This window comes from Ctenopharyngodon idella, chromosome 17 (assembly GCF_019924925.1).
Source record: "Ctenopharyngodon idella isolate HZGC_01 chromosome 17, HZGC01, whole genome shotgun sequence".
Classification (NCBI taxonomy): domain Eukaryota; kingdom Metazoa; phylum Chordata; class Actinopteri; order Cypriniformes; family Xenocyprididae; genus Ctenopharyngodon; species Ctenopharyngodon idella.
Window position 1 is genome coordinate 28618642 of NC_067236.1, and position 22259 is coordinate 28640900.

The 22259-nt window shown below is 39.6% G+C and overlaps 1 long non-coding RNA gene across 1 annotated transcript in view; it reads right to left on the reverse strand.

Moving 5' to 3' along the window:
* Positions 1-2207: 2207 nt before the first annotated feature.
* LOC127499218 (uncharacterized) overlaps positions 2208-22259 on the reverse strand; it is a 183509-nt gene continuing 163457 nt past the window's right edge. The window contains exon 3 of the long non-coding RNA XR_007926074.1: positions 2208-2450. This is a non-coding gene — a long non-coding RNA (uncharacterized LOC127499218). The remainder of the gene's footprint in view (positions 2451-22259) is intronic.

A 22259-nucleotide genomic window follows, 5' to 3' on the forward strand; every position in this document is an offset into this window, starting at 1 on the left:
AGTCGAATGCATATGGCTGTCGCGCCGGAAGCTCGTTATTTTACTTTATAAAGTTTTAAATAAGGATGCACTTTTTTGGACTTCAAAAAGTCATCCTCCAATCACTCCCATTATAAAGCTTGGATGAGCCAGGATATTTTTTAATATAACTCTGATTGTGTTCGTCTGAAAGAAGAAAGTCATATACACCTAGAATGGCTTGAGGGTGAGTAAATTATGGAGTAATTTTTGTGTAAACTATCCCTTTAAAGCCTCAGTAATTTCAGGAGGTTTTAAATCTGGGGACAGAAAAACAGCAATCGCAGTTTTTCTTAAATGTGATAATTACATTTTAAAAGGCTATGATTTAATTAATAAAAACGCCAGCAGTGCATGTTTCAAAGAAAAGACGCAGTGCTGTTGTTGAATGCTCATGCTTTTAGAGCGGTTTGCAATCATCAAATAGCCCACATTTATGCCAAGTTATTCTTTTGATCTGCTGCTGTTGAATAATAAATATTTTGTATAATTTATGTTATTTATATCATGGAGCTGTACCTGTAGACTCGCATTTTGGCCAGAAAAGTTTTGATGGCATTTTCTTTTACACTAGTGTGCCGTGACAGGTTGCCAGGTGTGCCGTTGAAAATCATCAAATTTCAAAAATTAGTGTAAAAATAAATGCTACAAATAAGAATAAATCATCACTGTCGGGCAAAACCTTGTGTCTGTATATTTCGTCATTTTTGTTTTATAAAATTAATGCTTTTGGTTATTCTTTACATCTGTATGTGGGTTTTACAAATATTTAACCAATAAAAAGCATTTAAAAGAGGTTGTGACTAAACCTAAATCCATTGGCTCCTCAAACTGTCAGTCAAACCTCATAACTCCTCCCCTGCCTCCATTTAGAATGTGCCGCGCAAAGTTTGGAGATCTGCTTGTTTGTGTGCGCATGGTTAAATAAAGAACTGATGTTTGAGTAAGTACAGCGTTTTACTCAAGAAACACCATGTCCATTAAGGCTTACGTTTTTTGTATTTGAAGAGCGGAGAATATTCTTAGTCTGCTATTTGCTGTCTGTTGAAGCAAGTTTTAAATATGATATGCATAGTGCTTCATCTTTTGTATCATGACTTATCAAAACTGCGCCGTGGAAAAAAAGGGGTTGGGAAACGCTGATGTAGTGTTCATAATCGCATTGCTGCTTTATGTAAGTTAACTGCTATAATTCTGCTGTTCCACAAGCGCCACCTACTGGCAAAGAGTGAATTTGGATATTCCCCTAGCCTGTATTGTACCCATATTTTTACGCAGCATACATATACAGGTGCTGGTCATATAATTAGAATATCATCAAAAAGTTGATTTATTTCACTAATTCCATTCAAAAAGTGAAACTTGTATATTATATTCATTCATTACACACAGACTGATATATTTCAAATGTTTATTTCTTTTCATTTTGATGATTATAACTGACAACTAAGGAAAATCACAAATTCAGTATCTCAGAAAATTAGAATATTACTTAAGACCAATACAAAGAAAGGATTTTTAGAAATCTTGGCCAACTGAAAAGTATGAGCATGTACAGCACTCAATACTTAGTTGGGGCTCCTTTTGCCTGAATTACTGCAGCAATGCGGCGTGGCATGGAGTCGATCAGTCTGTGGCACTGCTCAGGTGTTATAAGAGCCCAGGTTGCTCTGATAGTGGCCTTCCGCTCTTCTGCATTGTTGGGTCTGGCATATCGCATCTTCCTCTTCACAATACCCCATAGATTTTCTATGGGGTTAAGGTCAGGCGAGTTTGCTGGCCAATTAAGAACAGGGATACCATGGTCCTTAAACCAGGTACTGGTAGCTTTGGCACTGTATGCAGGTGCCAAGTCCTGTTGGAAAATGAAATCTGCATCTCCATAAAGTTGGTCAGCAGCAGGAAGCATGAAGTGCTCTAAAACTTCCTGGTATACGGCTGCGTTGACCTTGGACCTCAGAAAACACAGTGAACCAACACCAGCAGATGACATGGCACCCCAAACCATCACTGACTGTGGAAACTTTACACTGGACCTCAAGCAACGTGGATTGTGTGCCTCTCCTCTCTTCCTCCAGACTCTGGGACCCTGATTTCCAAAGAAAATGCAAAATTTACTTTCATCAGAGAACATAACTTTGGACCACTCAGTAGCAGTCCAGTCCTTTTTGTCTCTAGCCCAGGCGAGACACTTCTGACGCTGTCTGTTGTTCAAGAGTGGCTTGACACAAGGAATGCGACAGCTGAAACCCATGTCTTGCATACGTCTGTGCGTAGTGGTTCTTGAAGCACTGACTCCAGCTGCAGTCCACTCTTTGTGAATCTCCCCCACATTTTTGAATGGGTTTTGTTTCACAATCCTCTCCAGGGTGCGGTTATCCCTATTGCTTGGACACAGAGCTCTGTGAACAGCCAGCCTCTTTTGCAATGACCTTTTGTGTCTTGCCCTCGTTGTGCAAGGTGTCAATGGTTGTCTTTTGGACAACTGTCAAGTCAGCAGTCTTCCCCATGATTGTGTAGCCTACAGAACTAGACTGAGAGACAATTTAAAGGCCTTTGCAGGTGTTTTGAGTTAATTAGCTGATTAGAGTGTGGCACCAGGTGTCTTCAATATTGAACCTTTTCACAATATTCTAATTTTCTGAGATACTGAACTTGGGATTTTCCTTATTTGTCAGTTATAATCATCAAAATTAAAAGAAATAAACATTTGAAATATATCAGTCTGCGTGTAATGAATGAATATAATATACAAGTTTCACTTTTTGAATGGAATTAGTGAAATAAATCAACTTTTTGATGATATTCTAATTATATGACCAGCACCTGTAGTGTTGTAAATGTTAAATGTTATCGACAAGATAAATTTCTACATAAATAATTGGCAGGAAGCTAAAAACATTTGTATCTGGGGTAGGGGGGCCTACCGTAATGTTGTAGCCCAGGGGTCTTTGGTTATCTTAATGCACCCCTGTGTACTATTAGCGACAAGCGTCTAGGGATCGTATGCAAAGTGACAGCTTTATTTACACAATCCTTACATGACCTTCAGAATAAAATGTGGGTTTTGAAAAGAAACAAGTACAGCTTTGAAACAAGATTGTTCATAAACAATTGATTTATGTTTTAATCAAAGACTATTTTTAGACCACAGAAAGGCAGATTTTGAGGGTTTGTTTGTATTAGCTAGAATTGATAGTCCACGCAGTTGTAAGAGCATTTGTTGCTGTTAGAGACTGTGTATTTGTCTTTTTTTTTAGAAGCGTAAACTATTGATGTACCCAAAACAAAGTAAGAGACAGACTTAATGAAAACTATCGACAAGAACAGCTACCGCAAACCAAACTGGTCTTGCCTGATATATCTTTTGAGTTTGAGAAATGAATGTTCCTTTCCCAAAATTACATCTTCCCAAGATACACAATACTTTGATTTTAATAAGATCGTCTCATAACAGAAAACTATTTGAGGAGATATAAAGAAACAGTGACCTTTTACAAAAAGAACCCATGCATCATAATGAGCAGTAAAGATCAGGTTATTATTTCACTGTGCATTGTTCAGTATTGTTCTAACACTAGACTAAATTGGTTGATATGATATTTAAAAGATGCAATATATACACCGTCAGCGTCAATGCATGAACTTTAACATTGGTTTCCTCTGCCTATATTATTTTTATATTTGAACATTCAGTTATGACAGCTACATAGTACTTTATGAAAACAAACAGGAATCTTTAATTCTGCAAGTTCTGTCAAGATATATGAGCTGTATGAATGGATATACCCAACTCATTAATTAGTTGCACCTCTTAAATGAGTCTAATGACTCTCAAAGGTGGCTGATACGGGGTCCATTTACAGTCAGTCAGTCTGTCTGTTTTTTTTTTGTTTGTTTGTTTTTTATAGAAATGTAATTTTCTTCTTTTTATTTCCTTTGACAGAAGACAAAGAAGGTGCTTTGATGTTTTCTGTGCATATATTCTTCTGTTTTGTTCTGTATTTCAAAAACACCAAAATCCTATTACATTTTTACAATTGTAATACTAACTTACTTGGTTCTTAAAGGGTTAGTTCACCCAGAAATGAAATTTCTGTCATTACGTACTCACCGTCGTGTCGTTCCAAACCCGTAAGACCTTCTATCTTCTTCGGAACACAAATTAAGTTACAGTATTTTTGATCAAATCCGAGAGGGTTTTTTATCCCATAGAAAGCAACATAATTTCCGTCATAAACTAAAATATCTAGCTTCCGCCAGACCGCCTACCGCATTCAACTTATGAAGAAAGTGTAACACGTCCCGCAGTTCAAAATGCTTACGCTATGTCCTACACCTTCCGTATTCAAGTTGATTATTGTTGTTAATGAGCAACAAGAACACTTTGTGTGCACAAAAAAACAAAACAAAATTAACATTAAGGTTGAACCACTGTAGTCACATTGACTATTTTAGTGAACGAAAGTCTTACGGGTTTGGAGCGACATGAGGGTGAGTAATTAATGACAGAAATTTCATTTTTTAGGTGAACTAACCCTTTAAGGTTCAGGTTAGTAGAATAATTTGACATACTTGCAAAGTTACTCATAGTCAGTAGAATGTCTGTTGGGGGACCATCAAAATAATGTGTTAGCAGATATTAAACTGTTAACAATTAATAGTATTAGTCTACTAATACTCTAATGATTGCTAGCTGCCATGTAGTTGCAAAGTTACCAATAGCTAGTAGAATGTCTAAAGTGGACCATCAAAATAAATTTTTACAGACAATACATTAAAATAATATGGTAAGACTAGTTTGCAATATCAAGCAGCATAACGAGCTATTTCGTACAGCTAAACATGACACCGGAAGCCAGAGACATTAAAATTACAAATGGCCGCACACACTCTTAAAGGGTTAGTTCACCCAAAAATGAAAATAATGTCATTAATTACTCACCCTCATGCCGTTCCACACCCGTAAGACCTTCGTTAATCTTCGGAACACAAATTAAGATATTTTTGTTGAAATCTGATGGCTCAGTGAGGCCTCCATAGCCAGCAATAACATTTCCTCTCTCAAGATCCATTAATGTACTAAAATCATATTTAAATCAGTTCATGTGAGTACAGTGGTTCAATATTATAAAGTGACAAGAATATTTTTGCTGCGCCAAAAAAAAAAAAAAATAACGACTTATATAGTGATGGCTGATTTCAAAACACTGCTTCAGGAAGCTTTGGAGCGTTATGAATCAGCGTGTCGAATCATGATTCGGATCGCGGGTTTCGCCAAACTGCTGAAATCACGTGACTTTGGCGTTCCAAGATACAGACCCTCTCATCTCCCTATAATATACAATCTCTGTTCATAACGCTCCGAAGCTTCCTGAAGCAGTGTTTTGAAATCGGGCATCACTATATAAGTCGTTATTTTGTTTTTTTGGCGCACCAAAAATATTCTCGTCGCTTTAAAATATTAATATTGAACCACTGTACTCACATGAACTGATTTAAATATGTTTTTAGTACATTAATGGATCTTGAGAGAGGAAATGTCATTGCTGGCTATGGAGGCCTCACTGAGCCATCAGATTTCAACAAAAATATCTTAATTTGCGTTACGAAGATTAACGAAGGTTTTACGGGTGTGGAACGGCATGAGGGTGAGTAATAAATGACATTATTTTGATTTTTGGGTGAACTAACCCTTTAACTGAACAATAAGGGTGGATACAGGTGGAGCTGGGGAAGGTGGAGGGTTTCTGAAAGTGCGCTGCAAATTGCTACAATAAACAGTAGGCAAAAATTTGAATGTTGAGCAGCAAGCTCTTTGGCTAACAATACAGTGGGAACCAATCAGCTGTGCCCTATAGAAAAATAATGTAATAGGTTGTTTGCACATGACGTCATTGCTGCACGCAAAATGCGTCTGGAGGGCAAGGAGTGATTTTTCTATATAGGAATCCTATCACAAACTCAGAATTCCTATGTTTTGCGTTGTTTATGGTTGCTCAAATCTATCAAACCGAGAAACCACAATGAGGTTTTATCGTTTACTTAACTTGTATCATTTTTTAACTTTAAAAGTTGTCACCTTTTATAACGTTTTGTGTCTGCTGATACTGAAATGAATACCTGCTTACCTTTTTTGTTTTTGACTTGGTTAAATATTCACATTCTTCATGGTATCATTTGCAGGGAAGAGAAACTATTTTATCCCATTGCATGATCATTTGGTGTTTTCACTTCAGTTTTGTAGAATTCCGTTCAAAATGTTGATCTGGTTACCGTGAAAACAGTGTCACACGCTGCTGCTTTAGCCATCATATGGTAGAAAATGTCCAAATAAAAAAAATGTGTTCAACAAGCTGACAGAAGTCGATCCATTTCTTTGTTGGAAGGGTGTAAATTAAACTGTATTTTTAATGTTTTCTTTGTAAATATTCACTTTCCCATATGACCACGGAGGAGAATCGGATGGGCATTCAGCGGACAGACACCCTTTTTTATGACACACTGTATTTTTTTTTTTTTTTGTATTTATTTCAACAAATGACAACCAAAATCAAACCCATAGAAGCTTGTGAACAGTTTTGAAGTGGCTGCGTGCAAGTTAGGCCTACTCATTCACAAGCCGAGTGAGGGTCATACTCTCAAATGTAATGTTAATTATTAAACCAAACAAAATACAACACTTTCAAAAACACTCAGCTATGTGATTACTTTATTGAGTGATAGGGAGTGGGTTCAATCAGTGACATTATTAGATTTGCTATATGGCGTCTTCCTGTCACCTCCTCAACCTGCTTCCCTTAGTGTGTTTTTATACGTAGAAAAGGCGAAAATTGTATTACACCACCCAGTTTTTTTTCTCTGAACGATGATGTGTGAGCTTTTGTTGCAATTCTCGATTCAGCATAAATGACTTACAATGGCGACATTTTTGACAATCACGACAGAAAATCAAAAATACTGACCTTAACGTCACTAGCAGAAAGGCAGCGCGATATAAACAATCCAGACTAGAACTGAACACGGCGTGACGGCAGCTTCACATTCCCTATATCTCGATGACAGGCAAGTCTTTCAATTCAATAGAAAAATCTCTCCTCTTCACACAGTAAAACCTCCAGTGTTAAATGAACACTGTTAGTGTTAAATTAACATTGCCAGTGTTTATATAATCCAAACTGGGTGACACTGGAAGTGTTAATTTAACACGGGATGTTTTGCTGTGCATAACATAAGGTTCACGTCCAAAATATGTTGTGATTTTCTGTTTATTCCTTTCTACACCAGCACAGTACGGACTTTTCTCCATCTCGTCCATTCTAATTTTCACTGCTTGCCCTCCACATTAATTTTGCGCGTCACCAGAACCACGTGATTGCAAACAACCTATTGAAAGCAGATTGAGTTAAGGACTTATGAGCCTGCGCCATCTAGAGTTTCATGACAGAACTTTGTATTTACGTTCACGTTTGATCAATTTACCGTGTCTTTGCCGAATAAAAGTATTAATTTCTTAAACACACACACACACATACTTGTATATGTGGTTTACGGGGAATCTCCATAGACGTAATGGTTTTATACTGTACAAACTGTATATTCTATCCCCCTACACTACCCCTACCCCTAAACCTACCCATCACAGAAAACTGTCTGCATTTTTTGAATTTCAAAAAAACACTGTTTTTAAGCCATTTGGTTTACGAGGACACAGGAAATGTCCTCATAAACCATGTTTACGTTGTAATACCCATGTCATTATACACATTTGTGTCCTCATAAACCATGTATACAAGAACACACACACACACACACTTACCACAATATTAATAATTATATTAATAATAATAATAATAATAATACATGTATTTGTGTTTTGACACATTTCAGAATGCAACAAGTGAAAGTGGGTTGGCATGGCTAGACATGTTTGTGTTGTGAGATATGAGTTTAGGCCTTTAGTGACTGCATATTAGTCTCTCATCCTCTTTATGGATGTGTTTATCCTCTTTGCCCACTTTAAATGTATTCACACACATGCATAGTTGTTCCAGTAGATAGTGGAGAGCTTGTCTGATCTGTTGAACAGCCGGTGCTGCTGAGACCTCCCTTGCCCACTTAACTGGATGCAATTAAACCAATGCTGTGTATAGCCTAAAGCAATCTGTTTGCATAACAATGGGCCATGGCAGATGATCTAGGTTATGAGGTGATATAAGGAGAAACTCAAGCTTGTACCAGCAGCTGGTGTGGACAAATGCCAGAGTGGGCAGCTGGGTCACCAGGGATTCTGGGCAGACTCCTACTGTCACTTTGTGGGGGCAAAATGACCACTTCACTAATATAAGGACTCTGAAAGGTCACACAAATTAAACAAAAGAAAATTAAACAAAGAGAGAGTTAATATAGAAAAGTGAAGAAGAGCTGTGGATGCACATGTTAATGACACAAGTTCACAAGTGACTGACTCATGTCAAAAAAAGAAAAGAAAAGAAAAAAACTAGGGAGAAGGTTAGACCAAAGAGGTTGATGCTACAATTGTTAAAATGAAACTATACCAGCCTTTCTGCCTTGGTCGGTTATGTCTTCAATATTAATCTAAGAGCAGTATTCAAAAGAAAAAGAAAAACAAATGCCCACTGCTCTCAATTTTATAGCTTTAGCTTTAATAAACCTTACAGGAACATACTGAAAAATGTCAAGCATTCTTTGTCCTTGTTTTTATTAATGACAATTTAATTGCCTTTTTGTAAAGCAGTGTTAACTTAAATTTAAATTATGTGAACCAAACCTTGAAATGCTTAAAAATAATGTGTTAAATTTTTTTCTGTGGTATCAAAATTGTTAGAGAAATGTAAAATCTCAGTTGTACTAACTCCAGTAATTGTGGTATTGAGGTAACTGTTAAAACTGCACGAATATTGCACTTAGACCAACAAAAGATATAGGAATATGTCCTACTTGGCAAAATCATGCTCACTTTAAGTAAATTTTAAGTTTCGATCTGATTTATTGGTAACCAGAACTTTCTTGTGATTTAGATCCCTCATTTTATATTTAACATGAATTGTTTCATCAAAATTCTAGACTCGCATACGCATACTATAGAATGCAGGAAAGTTGCATGTGCCAAGGAGCTGTCATATCTGGTGTAACCAGTAGCTCAATCAAAATGGTCGCAGGGGAGCATTCCTTGATCCTGTAGTGCTAATCTAATCACACCGATTAAATTAGGATGTTAAAGAGGCCAGCTGATAGGCATTGACAGGCAATCCACATGCTTAAAACACAACCCTACAACACAGGACATCATTCATGGTTAAACAGGATGTTGACTCCTACACGAACACCTGCTGTATCTGAAAGCAAAGCCAAGTAAGTTCTTCCTTCAGGAGATGAAAAGTTGCAAAATACATTCAAGTTTACCTGGATATGGCAAAAAAATTGCAGCTGTTCACGGTATGTGACTGAAACTTCACCATGGGTAATGAGAGATGAGGAGAGACTTCCTCTGTGAGATACATCTGAAAACTGGCTGTGATGAAAAAAAAACAAAAAAAAAAACGGTTCTTTCACTTTAGTTTGCAGTCGAACACTTTAAAGAGACAAAGCCTCAAGGAGTAGGTCTTCAGAGCCGCTTTGACAACGAATATAACACCTGATGATAAAAGTGTTTCTTATGATTCTTTAATAATCTAGGATGTGAATGTTGTCAAATATGTCGGTGTGCAGATTTCAGCTGTGCACTCTCTCTAATACATTAACATGAGTCATTGTCTGTCTTACAGCAAAAATACTGAAGACTACAGTGAAATAGCAGAACTTCGTTTCTTTACAGTAATGCTGTTACCCTCCGTGGCCTTTTACAAAGTACTTTCAGATTCATCACTATATGTATCACAGTTCCTTTTTCCCATGCTGAGCCAATTAGATGAAAAAGAGGACTAAATTTCTTTCTATTTGGCTCCAAAAGCTGTCAAAGACCTTACAATGCAATATTAGTTGGGAGCCAAAAAAGATTTGTTTGGTACTAAGTCGACACTAATGTTTGACACGCAGCTGCTTTTGAATGCTTGCGTGTGTACCTATGTGTTTACTATTGTTTTACATTAGTATTTAGCTTTTAGCTTTAATAATTAAAGAATTGTGTTCATTCACATGTTAGTTTATATTGTGGTGGTAGAGTATTATGAAGTTTCACTGGTATTGACTACTGAAATGTTGGTATCTCTAGTTTCTGCTATGCAGGCTTGTTAAGGTAAAGGAAAGATAAAGTGTCATTCATGTTGACAGGGAATGTAGAACTTTTTTTTTTTTTTTTTTTTGCTGACTCAACCGATTCTTGTGCATCATAGGCAGCCGAGATTGCTTTAAGACTGTATACGAAGCGCAGCTTCCCTTAAGTATGGAATATTTTAATATTTATTTTAGCTAATTAAAATGTAAACTATCACACAGCATGAAGTTAATTGCTATGTCTTGACAATTTAGTTTAGCATTTATAATCTTGTCTCTTAAAAATACATTTCTGAGACTGATAATGTATTTTCATTTAAGTTCAGTTTAGCATTAGTTTGATAGCTTAAATTAGATGCTTTCAGGAGCAATTGAGATCTTTCTTTCTTGCTTTTTTTTAGCAAATGAAACACCCCAATCTCATTGGAAAGCAGGTGATATTTAGAAAAAAGTAAGCACCCCTAAACTTAACCGCCGTTGAGACATCAGCAGATGTACGAAAATGTACGAATGAGATTGAATTCATACGAATTAGCCACCAATTTGCCAAAACATAAAATAGTTACGAATTGACAAGAGGTTGTGTTAGAATTAAAAATGTAAACTACCACACAGCATTAAGTTCCTGACAGATTTCTTTCTTTCTTTCTTTTTCTTTCTTTCTTTCTTTCTCAGCAATGCTGGAAAAGGTTGCACTATACTGTGATTGCTCTTTCTCAAGTGCTTTTTGGGTTGAATAATTTACATGGCACAATCTTGGAGCAGGCCAGCTGAATTTGATGTATGTGATGGGCAAGCCCAAGGGCAGCATAATAGCAGGCAGGAGAGGCAGAAGAAGTGGAGACAGAGAGGGATGAGTGAGTAACACCAGAGAGACAATACGCCTCTGTCTTTTTCACACATCATCCCTCACTGCTTATCTGCCAAGCGGGGGGACGTGCCTTTTGGACAAGCTTTTGTCGGTTAAAAAATCTATCTGACAAGCTGTTTTGGCATCTCATACCCCTGGGATACATTACAGTTAATGAGTAAGGATGTGAAGGAGATGTCCGATGACAAGCCTTGTCATATGTGGATGAGGCCTCGTATTCCCACAAAAAAACAAAAAAAAAAAACAACTCCATGACATTTTGATCCACATTTAACCACTTTGATGGTTTTTTAAAATGTTTTTGAAAGAAACATTTGTTGAAAGAAACAAATCTAAGGTTGTATTTATTGGATCAAACATACAGTAAAAACAGTAATATTGTGATTGTTTTTTTTTTTTTTTTTTTTTTTTGTATTTTAATATATTTTAAAATGTAATTTATTCCTGTGGTGACAAAGCTGAATATTCAGCAGCCGTTACTTCAAAATGGAAAATACAAAATGGAGTCTTCAAGCAGTGAGGATGATTTTGTTGTCCACTCTCTTCATAAAAAGAGAAAAAGAGAGAGGAAATATTGGGTCCATCCAATCCTGAGATCGCGTAGAGAGGAAGGAGATCCAAATTTTTTTATGACGGACGAAAGTTTTGGAGACAGTGTGTAAACATGATTGACACACGTGAGGTCGTATTTATTTTTTTTAACGTGCGAAACTTTTGGACTCAGTATGCAAAGACCTTAATTGGGTTTTTGTAGACTTTATGGTTACACAAGACTGTATGAATATACAGGTGCTGGACATATAATTAGAATATCATCAAAAAGTTGATTTATTTCACTAATTCCATTCAAAAAGTGAAACGTGTATATTATATTCATTCATTACACACAGACTGATATATTTCAAATGTTTATTTCTTTTAATTTTGATGATTATAACTGACAACTAAGGAAAATCCCAAATTCGGTATCTCAGAAAATTAGAATATTGTGAAAAGGTTCAATATTGAAGATACCTGGTGCCACACTCTAATCAGCTAATTAACTCAAAACACCTGCAAAGGCCTTTAAATGGTCTCTCAGTCTTGTTCTGTAGGCTACACAATCATGGGGAAGATTGCTGACTTGACAGTTGTCCAAAAGACGACCATTGACACCTTGCACAAGGAGGGCAAGACACAAAAGGTCATTGCAAAAGAGGCTGGCTGTTCACAGAGCTCTGTGTCCAAGCACATTAAGGGAAGAGGCGAAGGGAAGGAAAAGATGTGGTAGAAAACAGTGTACAAGCAATAGGGATAACCGCACCCTGGAGAGGATTGTGAAACAAAACCCATTCAAAAATGTGGGTGAGATTCACAAAGAGTGGACTGCAGCTGGAGTCAGTGCTTCAAGAACCACTACTCACAGACGTATGCAAGACATGGGTTTCAGCTGTCGCATTCCTTGTGTCAAGCCACTCTTGAACAACAGACAGCGTCAGAATCGTCTTGCCTGGGCTAAAGACAAAATGGACTGGACTGCTGCTGAGTGGTCCAAAGTTATGTTCTCTGATGAAAGTAAATTTTGCATTTCCTTTGGAAATCAGGGTCCCAGAGTCTGGAGGAAGAGAGGAGAAGCACACAATCCACGTTTGCATGAGGTCCAGTGTAAAGTTTCCACAGTCAGTGATGGTTTGGGGTGCCATGTCATCTGCTGTGTTTTCTGAGGTCCAAGGTCAACGCAGCCGTATACTAGGAAGTTTTAGAGCACTTCATGCTTCCTGCTGCTGACCAACTTTATGGAGATGTAGATTTCATTTTCCAACAGGACTTTGCACCTGCACACAGTGCCAAAGCTACCAGTACCTGGTTTAAGGACCATGGTATCCCTGTTCTTAATTGGCCAGCAAACTCGCCTGACCTTAACCCCATAGAAAATCTATGGGGTTAAGAGGAAGATGCGATATGCCAGACCCAACAATGAAGAAGAGCTGAAGGCCACTATCAGAGCAACCTGGGCTCTTATAACACCTGAGCAGTGCCACAGACTGATCGACTCCATGCCACGCCGCATTGCTGCAGTAATTCAGGCAAAAGGAGCCCCAACTAAGTATTGAGTGCTGTACATGCTCATACTTTTCATGTTCATACTGTTCAGTTGGCCAAGATTTCTAAAAATCCTTTCTTTGTATTGGTATTAAGTAATATTCTAATTTTCTGAGATACTGAATTTGGGATTTTCCTTAGTTGTCAGTTATAATCATCAAAATTAAAGGAAATAAACATTTGAAATATATCAGTCTGTGTGTTATGAATGAATATAATATACAAGTTTCACTTATTGAATGGAAATAATGTGAAATAAATCAACTTTTTGATGATATTCTAATTATATGACTAGCACCTGTATACTTAAGGATCAATCTGTGGTTAAAGTTATGGAGTTGTGGGACTGAAATCAAAGCCAGTGGTTTCAGGTGTGACTTTCAGCAGGGTCTGATAGAATCAGGACTAAGTTATCTGAAACATGTCTTTCCTCAGATTAAAGGTCTTCTATACTCCATACACATCTTAGTCAAGGCGAAGAAGGGTATGAGATAATCTGTTTGTTCTGAAAGGAAGGGAAAAAGCACCATCAATGACTTCAAAAGCATCATTTTTCTCTTTGCGCTATTGCTGTGATCACATACTCTGGGGAGAGACCGAGAGGTTGAGAAAGATGAAGGAGAATGTAGAATTTCCTCTCAAATGTCACATGTGGGAATGTGATCATCTGCATATTCTACTTGTTGTGTAGCAGGAATTCATCCATCCAAGAAGAGCAAAATGGTCAAGACGTGCCACATTAAAAAGCATTTGCTGAGTATATAAGATCAATATTAATATAATAGCTCAAGGAGCCATCTCACCAAATGTGGGTTGGAGAGAAACAAATATGTCAGGCTAAGCGATTGGTGGGACAACTTTATTGAAAAAGAACTGTTTCAAATGAATAATTTACATGGCATGACCTGGTGAGCTACATTTTAACGATTTGTTATTGTGAAATTATTTACAAAGAACATCATATTTCTTCAGCTTCTTTACTTGGGCCGCTTTAGGTGTAACTCAGACTGGCAGATCAAGGTCAGCAATTCAACTCTCTTCTATCTCACTGAATTCATGTTTTTTTTTTTTTTTGCTCTGTGATGGAAACTGTGCCCTTAGTTAAATAACAAAGCACTTTCCAGCATGATTGAGATTGAGATTGAATTAGTTGTAAGTATGCTTTGTCTCATTCACTCATTTTTTTTCTTTTAAATCTGTCATTCTTGAAAATTTGTTGATGGACTCCAACTACAAGTTCTGCCAGTAAGCAACCATGGTTCCCTTTCGAAAGGGAACTCACACTGAGTCCTAGAAAGCATTTGGGAAACGCCTTCATGTGACAGGTGTCTGAAGTGAAAGTGGAATCACGCCAATCCTATCCATACTAGTGCGACCCGGCATTATATAAAGGGCGCCTAGGAAACATGACATCCTCTTTTCGTCTTCAGTGACTGTTTTGTCTGTTGTGATTGTTGCAAGGTAGGAACCTTTGTTATCATGTCTGAGAAGCGTTTCAAGCGTTGTGCCGATCCGTGTCTGAGATATCTGACACCTGATGACACACACGACTTGTGCGTTCACTGCCTGGGTCAGGAGCATGCGCGATCAGTTCTCGAGGGATCTGTTTGCATTCATTGTGAGCGTTCACGCTCCGCATTCACGCTCCGCTCTCGCCTGTCAATCTTCTCGAGGGAGGAGGGACAGGCATCTGCACCTGGTGGCTCAGGTCCTGCTTGTGCTGAGGCCGAGAGGAGACTCAAGTCATGGGGCTCGCAGGTGGAGCTCGCCAAAAAGTTTGAGAAAGGCGTTTCTCTTATGCGCGATTCGGGCGGCACACGAGAGCGATCTGCTCGATGAGGATGCCATTTCTCTGGCATCCTCTGGTTCAGCAGACAGTGCTCTTTTGGCTCCAAGCCATAATGAAGAGCAGACGATGGTTGTTGAGGGCAGTGAGAGTGTTGCATCGGAGCCTGGGCGACCATCCTGCCCCGCGTATGTGGAGTTATTGGATGTTATGGAACTGCCGTGGGCGCGCGCTCGGGAAGAAGTGGTTCGTGGGAGGTTAGACGAACGCTTTCTTGCCGGCCATACTCCTCCAACTCCTGTGAGCCTTCCATTCCTTCCCAATCTCCATTTTGAGATCGAGAAGGCATGGAAAAACCCTTATTTGGCCTGTATTCATCGGTCTGGGCAGGCAAGCTATGCCAATGTTGAGGGAATATGAGAGCACGGATATGTGGCAATGTCCCCTATCAACGAGACATTCGCGAACTATCTCGTCGGTGGTGGAGCTTCATCATTGAAGGCTCCGGCCCTGCCTACTAGACCGTTAAAAACAACTTTGTGGTTGAATGGCAGGGCAAACGAGGCTGCAGGTCAGGCTGGTGCTACACTGCACACTATGGCAGTGCTTCAAGCATATCAGGCCGACCTGTTGAAAGATTTAGACCAGGGCCAGGGTCTTTCACCTGATGCGGTGGCTGAGCTGCACCGCACCACAGACCTGGCTCCCCGGTCTGTGGCAATGGAGAGACACCTGTGGGTAAATCTGGCTGACATCGGGGAGAAAGAGAAGGGTTCAAGGGTCTCGCCGCTTGAACTTTTCGGGACTTCCGTCGAGGCGGTGGTTGGGAAGTTTAGGGAGGCGAGGGCGTGCTCAGCAGCATTTAAGTCCTGTATACCACGCCGGTCCGAATCTGCACCCAGGTAGCCAGGGGGACCTGGCCCGTCATGGTCTGAGGATCATAGGCAGGGCCAGAGGTCTAGTGTCGCCGCTCGAGCCCCTCCTCCTCAAAGGAGCAGGTCTCAGAGAAGGTGCGAACAAAAAGCAGGATCTGAGAGAGGTGATACAAAGCCGGCACGCTGAGCGCTGCTGAGTGTTCCCTCTCTCGTGAGGGGTTTCCATCTCCCTCTCCTCCTTTTTCTCCTGTCGCTCTATACCCCTTCCCTCTTCCCTGCACACGCTTTGGCATCAGGCCTGAAGCCTGGGCCCGATGATGAGTTTGTTCACATTCTGGAACTCCTTCTGAGGGTCCGGCTTAGTGCTTGAGTTGAGCACAACTGTTTTTAGACTACATGAGTATGGCAGGCCAAATTTACATTCGGCCTCTACTCTTGTTGGTCTTTGGTGAACTTAGCAGGTCAATGCCCCGCTATGGGAATTTTCTTATTTTGCAGTGACCGCGGCTCACTGCTCTAGGCTGGCGGGGCTTTTATTTTGTACTTTTTATTTATTTTCTTTGGGGCTAGGGCCCTGGAGCTCTATGGAAGGATGTCTTTTCACTTCCTTGCTATTTGCTTCCTCTCTTTCAGAGTTTGTTGAAGTTTCTAGCGAGTGTTTTCTTAGAATGGATTTATAGTATGGCAAGCTATTTTATCATCTAGCTGCCTTTTACTTCTGAAGCCTCCTATCCAGGTTGAGTTTTCAGTTTAGTTCTTTTTGGGTAGGCCTTCTGGCCTCTGTTTCAGCCCCTTCCTTTAGGTTGCAGCGATGCGGTTCTATTTGAACCTCTGCTCCCTTGAGCTCCAGTTCCTCATGACCTGTTGGGTGGTGGTTTTTTGCTCAGTCCAGCTTGGTGTTGTCTTAGCGTCTGCCTTTTCTTAGGCCGCCTTGACATTCCTGAGTATGTTGCCCCTCTTTATTATGATTTTTAGGGGCCTCCTCTCCTTGAGCTTTGGGCTGTTTTTCCCTATATTTATCAGCCTCCTCTTTGTTAGAGTTGCTAGGTTCAAACCACTGCCCCGCTGAGTGCTAGTGTTTTTCTGTAATTCGAATTTTTCTCCTGGTAGGTGCCCAAGTTTCGTGTATTTAACTTTGGTTTTTAGCCTCCACTGAGCCTCAGTGAAGTCATGTTCAGAGGTCGGCCCTCCTCTGGGGCCGCCTCTGTCCTGACCTAGGCAAACATTGTCAACTGTTCTGACTGTTTCAGCAGTTGGTGTTTTTTCTCCCTCACTGGTTCTGGTTGAGTAGACTGCTCCCCTCTTTCAGGGTTCCTTTCAGGGTTCTTGGCTATTTGCTGAGCTCTACTCCCAGGGATGCCCATCTCTGGTCTGGTGAGTTGTTACTGCCTTTTTGCAGTTCTTCTCACAAGGTTTCTTCCTCTTTGTGGAAGTTTGTAGAGATTCTGTTCTTTCAGACAGGTTGTTGGCCCGACTAGCCCTTCTCTCGGCCGGTTCGGCCTCCCATTCTCCCTTGAAGGGACCCCTTCTTTGAAGTTGTTGGTTCCAAGCCTTTGAGCGGCCTTGGTAGGCCTTCACTCTGTGGAGGCCTCTTTGAGGCTTTTTAGCTTGGGCGGTGGCCGTAGGGAGTTATGTCACTGACAGCCTGTGATCAGGGGTTTAGTGCTTGGCTCTCTTCTCAGCCATTTTTTAGCATGCACTCCCTTCAGCATGGCGGTGTGGGTATTCTGTTCCCCATATGCGTTCTAGGACGCAGTGCCAGTTCCCTTTCGAAAGGTTACACGTGTCACAAGTGAGGCTCCCGCACTTCTTTCCCCGCACCACCGGAGGGAGCCTTCACCGGAATACTGATACCATCATTCGGACTACATTTCCCATAGGCCCTCATTCCTGGGACTGATTGCACACACACCTGCACCACATCACACTCACACTATTTAAGCAGCACGCACACACACACACACTGCGAAGTCTTGATTTGCCCCGGTGATCATTTCTAAGCGTTTTCTGTGGATTGTTATACTGTTGCCGATTGGACTGTTTATCTCTTGTGATTCTCTGCTGCCTGCCTTGATCCTTGCCTGTTTACTGGACTGTGTTTGTTTGCCGCCTGCCCTGATCTCTGCCTGCTTCCTGATACCGTTTGTCTGCCGCCTGCCTCGACCATTGCCTGTTCCCGTTTACGTCTCTGCCTCTGCCCTTACCTGTGTATACACTATTCTTAATAAAAGCTGCAAATGGATCTCCATGCTGTCGACCCATCATTACAACACGCATGTAACCATGGTTCCCTGAGAACAGGGAACGAGACACTGCATCTCCTTGCCATGCTTCTGGGCTGCCTGCTACAGTCACTTCAGACGAATAGCGGATGTCATGTTTCCTAGGCGCCCTTTATATACTGTCGGGTCGCACTAGTATGACATCATAGGTTGTCGCTGGCCAATAGGATTGGTGTGATTCCACTGTCACTTCAGACACCTGTCACGCGAGGATGTTTCCCATATGCGTTCTAGGACGCAGTGTCTCGTTCCCTGTTCTTTCCATTTGATATTGCCACAAATTTTAATTAAATCCCATGTACTGTATATTGGCACTGACCTGAAATAGATATTCTCAAATTATGTTTAAAAGTGGAGATTGGCAGACAGGGAAGTCAAGAAGCCTAATTATGCTGCCAAAACGATTGATAATTCTGCAGGCAGAAGAGTATAAAGAGGGATTGGCTTGTCGTAATTCCTCAGTGGTAATAAAAAATAAATAAATAAAATAAAGTGGGAGGGAAAACAGCTCAAACTTTGAAAAGGTCAGTAATCAAAAGTACAGATCACTGGCTTGTGAGTCCCCAAAGCAGGGAGCAGTTTAATTAATAGGGCTTTTCAGTGCTGGCTTTGTGCTGTAAAGCCATGAGCTGGGTTATTACCTGCATATTATCAGTATGCGATGGACATCAAGCACATGGTTACAACAGGTGGCCTGCACCTCAAATTAAACCAGACATGGATGGATTCAATGGCAGAGAACCATGAAAACATTCTTATCTTTTAAGGCCGGAACACACCAAGCCGACAGTCGGCCGTCGGGCAGTTTTTGTTCGTCGGCCGACTAAGTTTTCTCAGTGTGTTCCGCACCATCGGCTGAAGTTGGTCCTCATCTGCTTTTTTTCGGCCGATTCGAAATGTTGAATCGGCGTCGGAGCTCGTCGGTCCGTCGGGCCATCTGATCATTCTGATTGGCCGTTCAGCTACTGCCACCTGCTGGTACGGAAATGCATTTCATCTTGCGCAGGCGCAGAATGACGTGCTACTTGGCCGTCGGGTGTCGAGCGTCGGTTTGGTGTGTCAGGGCAACTTTGGACACAGACGCTGCCAACGTGAGCCAACCCCGCAGTCTGCTTTCGTCGCCACTAGTTCGTCGGCGTCGGCTTGGTGTGTTCCGGCCTTTAGTCAATAAAAAGTGCTTGGGCCATTCTCAAAATATGGTGACAAACCTGTCCATTGAATCAGAAAAAAAGAATTCAGAAATTCCATAAATCCAATTTAAAATGATTGAATTGTATATGGACTTTTGTGTAGATTGATGATTATATTTTTTGGCTGAAAAATCCTTTCATCTTCTTATGTATACCGCTTTTTGACATTTACATTTAGTTATGTATGTATTGTACTAATTTTATTAAATGTTAAGGTTCAACAAGTGTGTACAAAAGCAACAAAATGAGTATTGAATAATATAAATAATTCAACAAGAAAGTTTGTTCCTCTGTTTCGTTTAAAGGTGCAATATGTAATATTTTCTGTCCGCTAGAGGCCTATTCAAAACAAAGGCGTAGCTCGATGACGCCAAGTTTGAGCGCGGAATCTTGGGACATGTGGTCTTCACCTCACAGCCTGTGGAAAACAATTGGGATAGGACTCGGGAAGAAATCATGTTCATGGATGCGATTATTAACGTTACTGTAGTATAAAGCAGAGCAGGACCGAGTGTTGTGGGAGCTGAACGAGGCCGCTGGAGTGATTGTGCAAGACACGCCGCGAGCAGCGGAACTTTTATTATGTCACAGTCGCCGGCGCTGCTTCCGCTTTTCCGGTCATGAGTATGAGGTAACGCAGCTCTGTTTATCATATTAGATACATTTGCGAGTGTTGAAAATGATGTTATAACGTTACTCTGTGCGTTCGCTCGGCGGCTGCTATATACACTTGTTGCACACTGCAGTAAGATAGATCGATTTTAGAGTATCATATTAATAAATGCTGGATGGCTTGTGTTGATAAATGGCATGGAATTAATTTTAAAATGTATTGTATGATGGAGAAAATTCTGTATTACTGTTACTAAAAATAAAGCTGCATCTGATTATGCTATGTTAGCTACTTGACAAAATAGTGTTTTTCTCTGAGGCATGGTAAAGCATGATACTCGCAAAAAATCAAGAAAATTAGATTTAAATAATAAGACTAGACATGTTGAGCTATATAACAATAATTAGTTTTCTGTCAATAAATATATCAAAACAGTTGTTCCTTTGTCTATTAAAACATGTAATATATTAAAGCATCTTTGGTGTTTCCATGGTTTCTACAAAATAAAACCGGAAACCGAGGGTAACTTAAGTATGACGCAATTGACAGGCGACTCCTCACACGTCCCGGAGCCTTGGTTAAAATTGCAATTTTCTCACGATTTACAAATAGTTGGAAATATTTAGGATATTGTAAGTACTCAAGTGAACAAAATATATAACACTGGCCTAGTGGTTTTTGGATATTTTACTGCAAAATTCTTACATATTGTACCTTTAATTGGTGTCATCAGTGTTAAAACTAAATTTAAAACACACTTTATGATGATTCTTTATTGTTGGTAACAATGTCAAGATCACTTATAATATTTTAGAATATGGTAGAAAACAGAACTCAATCAAAATAGTCAGGAGGAATTCAATGCTTTTTGAGCTGCCCTTTATTTTATTTTAAAGTATAAGCATAAGGTACATATTGTCACATGAGCACATCTCATGTACCATATATTGTACCATAACAGCCTCTGAGTGTTCTCATACATATTAATGAATTAACTGATGTAACAGCTCTTTTTTCCTTGGTGTTTTTCTTTTTCTTTTTTTTCTTTTCTTTTTTAGTTGAGCGGGTGGAGTGAATCTGCAGGTTTTCTGTGTCGGCAAGAGTTCATCCTTCTTATAAGAAAATGCAGATAGTGATGTTCCCCTCTCTCCCTTGTCTTCCAGGTAATTGTCAGAGAGACAAGCTCTGCGGGAGGTGAAAGCTCAGGCCCTTTGTGTTGCTTCTGGAACTGTCAAACTTAGATTAGCAGATAGTTTTAGGCAATTCATCCATCCAAACACAATGACTGACTAAAAGGTTTAGGTGAGAATATTATTGCTCACATGTGAAGTAGTGGCATAAACAGAAAACTAAAAGGTTTTCTAAACACAAGGTTTTCTCTTAAATTAGAACATTAGAAAGTTCACACTAGGGGCTTAGTAACTACTAAATAGTTTGCAACTAACTTAGCTGGTACCGTAGGTTTCTTACTTACATTTATATATTCAGAGTTATAACTATATTCAGTATTTAATTTAATATATTCAGAATTCTAACTATATATTTGGATTTGTATCCATTTATTTAGACTTTCATAACACAGTTCAGTAAACAAAAAGGTAATACTGAGAAACTTGCATTTTAGACACAGTATAACCAAGTACTTCTTGTTCCATACAAAGCAACAGCAGAACTGAGTGAATGACTCTGTTCAGTAAATGATTCAATGACTCACTCACTCAGTCACTGAAAACCCCAAGGCGTTATTTACATATAAATGAGGATAGTCAGGCATTTTTGTATTTTTTTTTTAATGTTTGATTTCAGAAACTTGCAAGTTCACAAGTCATTTGCAGTTTAGTTCTTTAAGTTTTTGTACTGTGAAAGAAGTTTTTTACAGTACACCAAACTCATTTATTTGATTCCTTATGATATGACCCCTTTAAACATGGCTAAATTATTACCCATTAATCCATTTATTAAACATAAATTTATCTCGTCCCATATTTCTTTTGTCCCATTATGGCTTGTCCATTGCTTCGTTTATGCGTAAACTCTGAAAATTAGACTTTTTATTGATTCTGTGTATTACAGATTCTAGAAAGTTCAAAAGAATGTTCCAACTCTGATGTGGCTCATTTTCCCCTCTCGATTACTCACTTAAATCCTTCCCTTCACCTCATCAAGAGCAGAATGAATAATAAATCACCTTTAAAATTTGATTCTGGAGTATTATGCTGAAGCATATTAAGAATCTTTTGCCAGTTTGAATGAGTGGATTATCCAACTCTTTCCCAGCATCTACACTAAGAAAGAAGGCGGGAAAG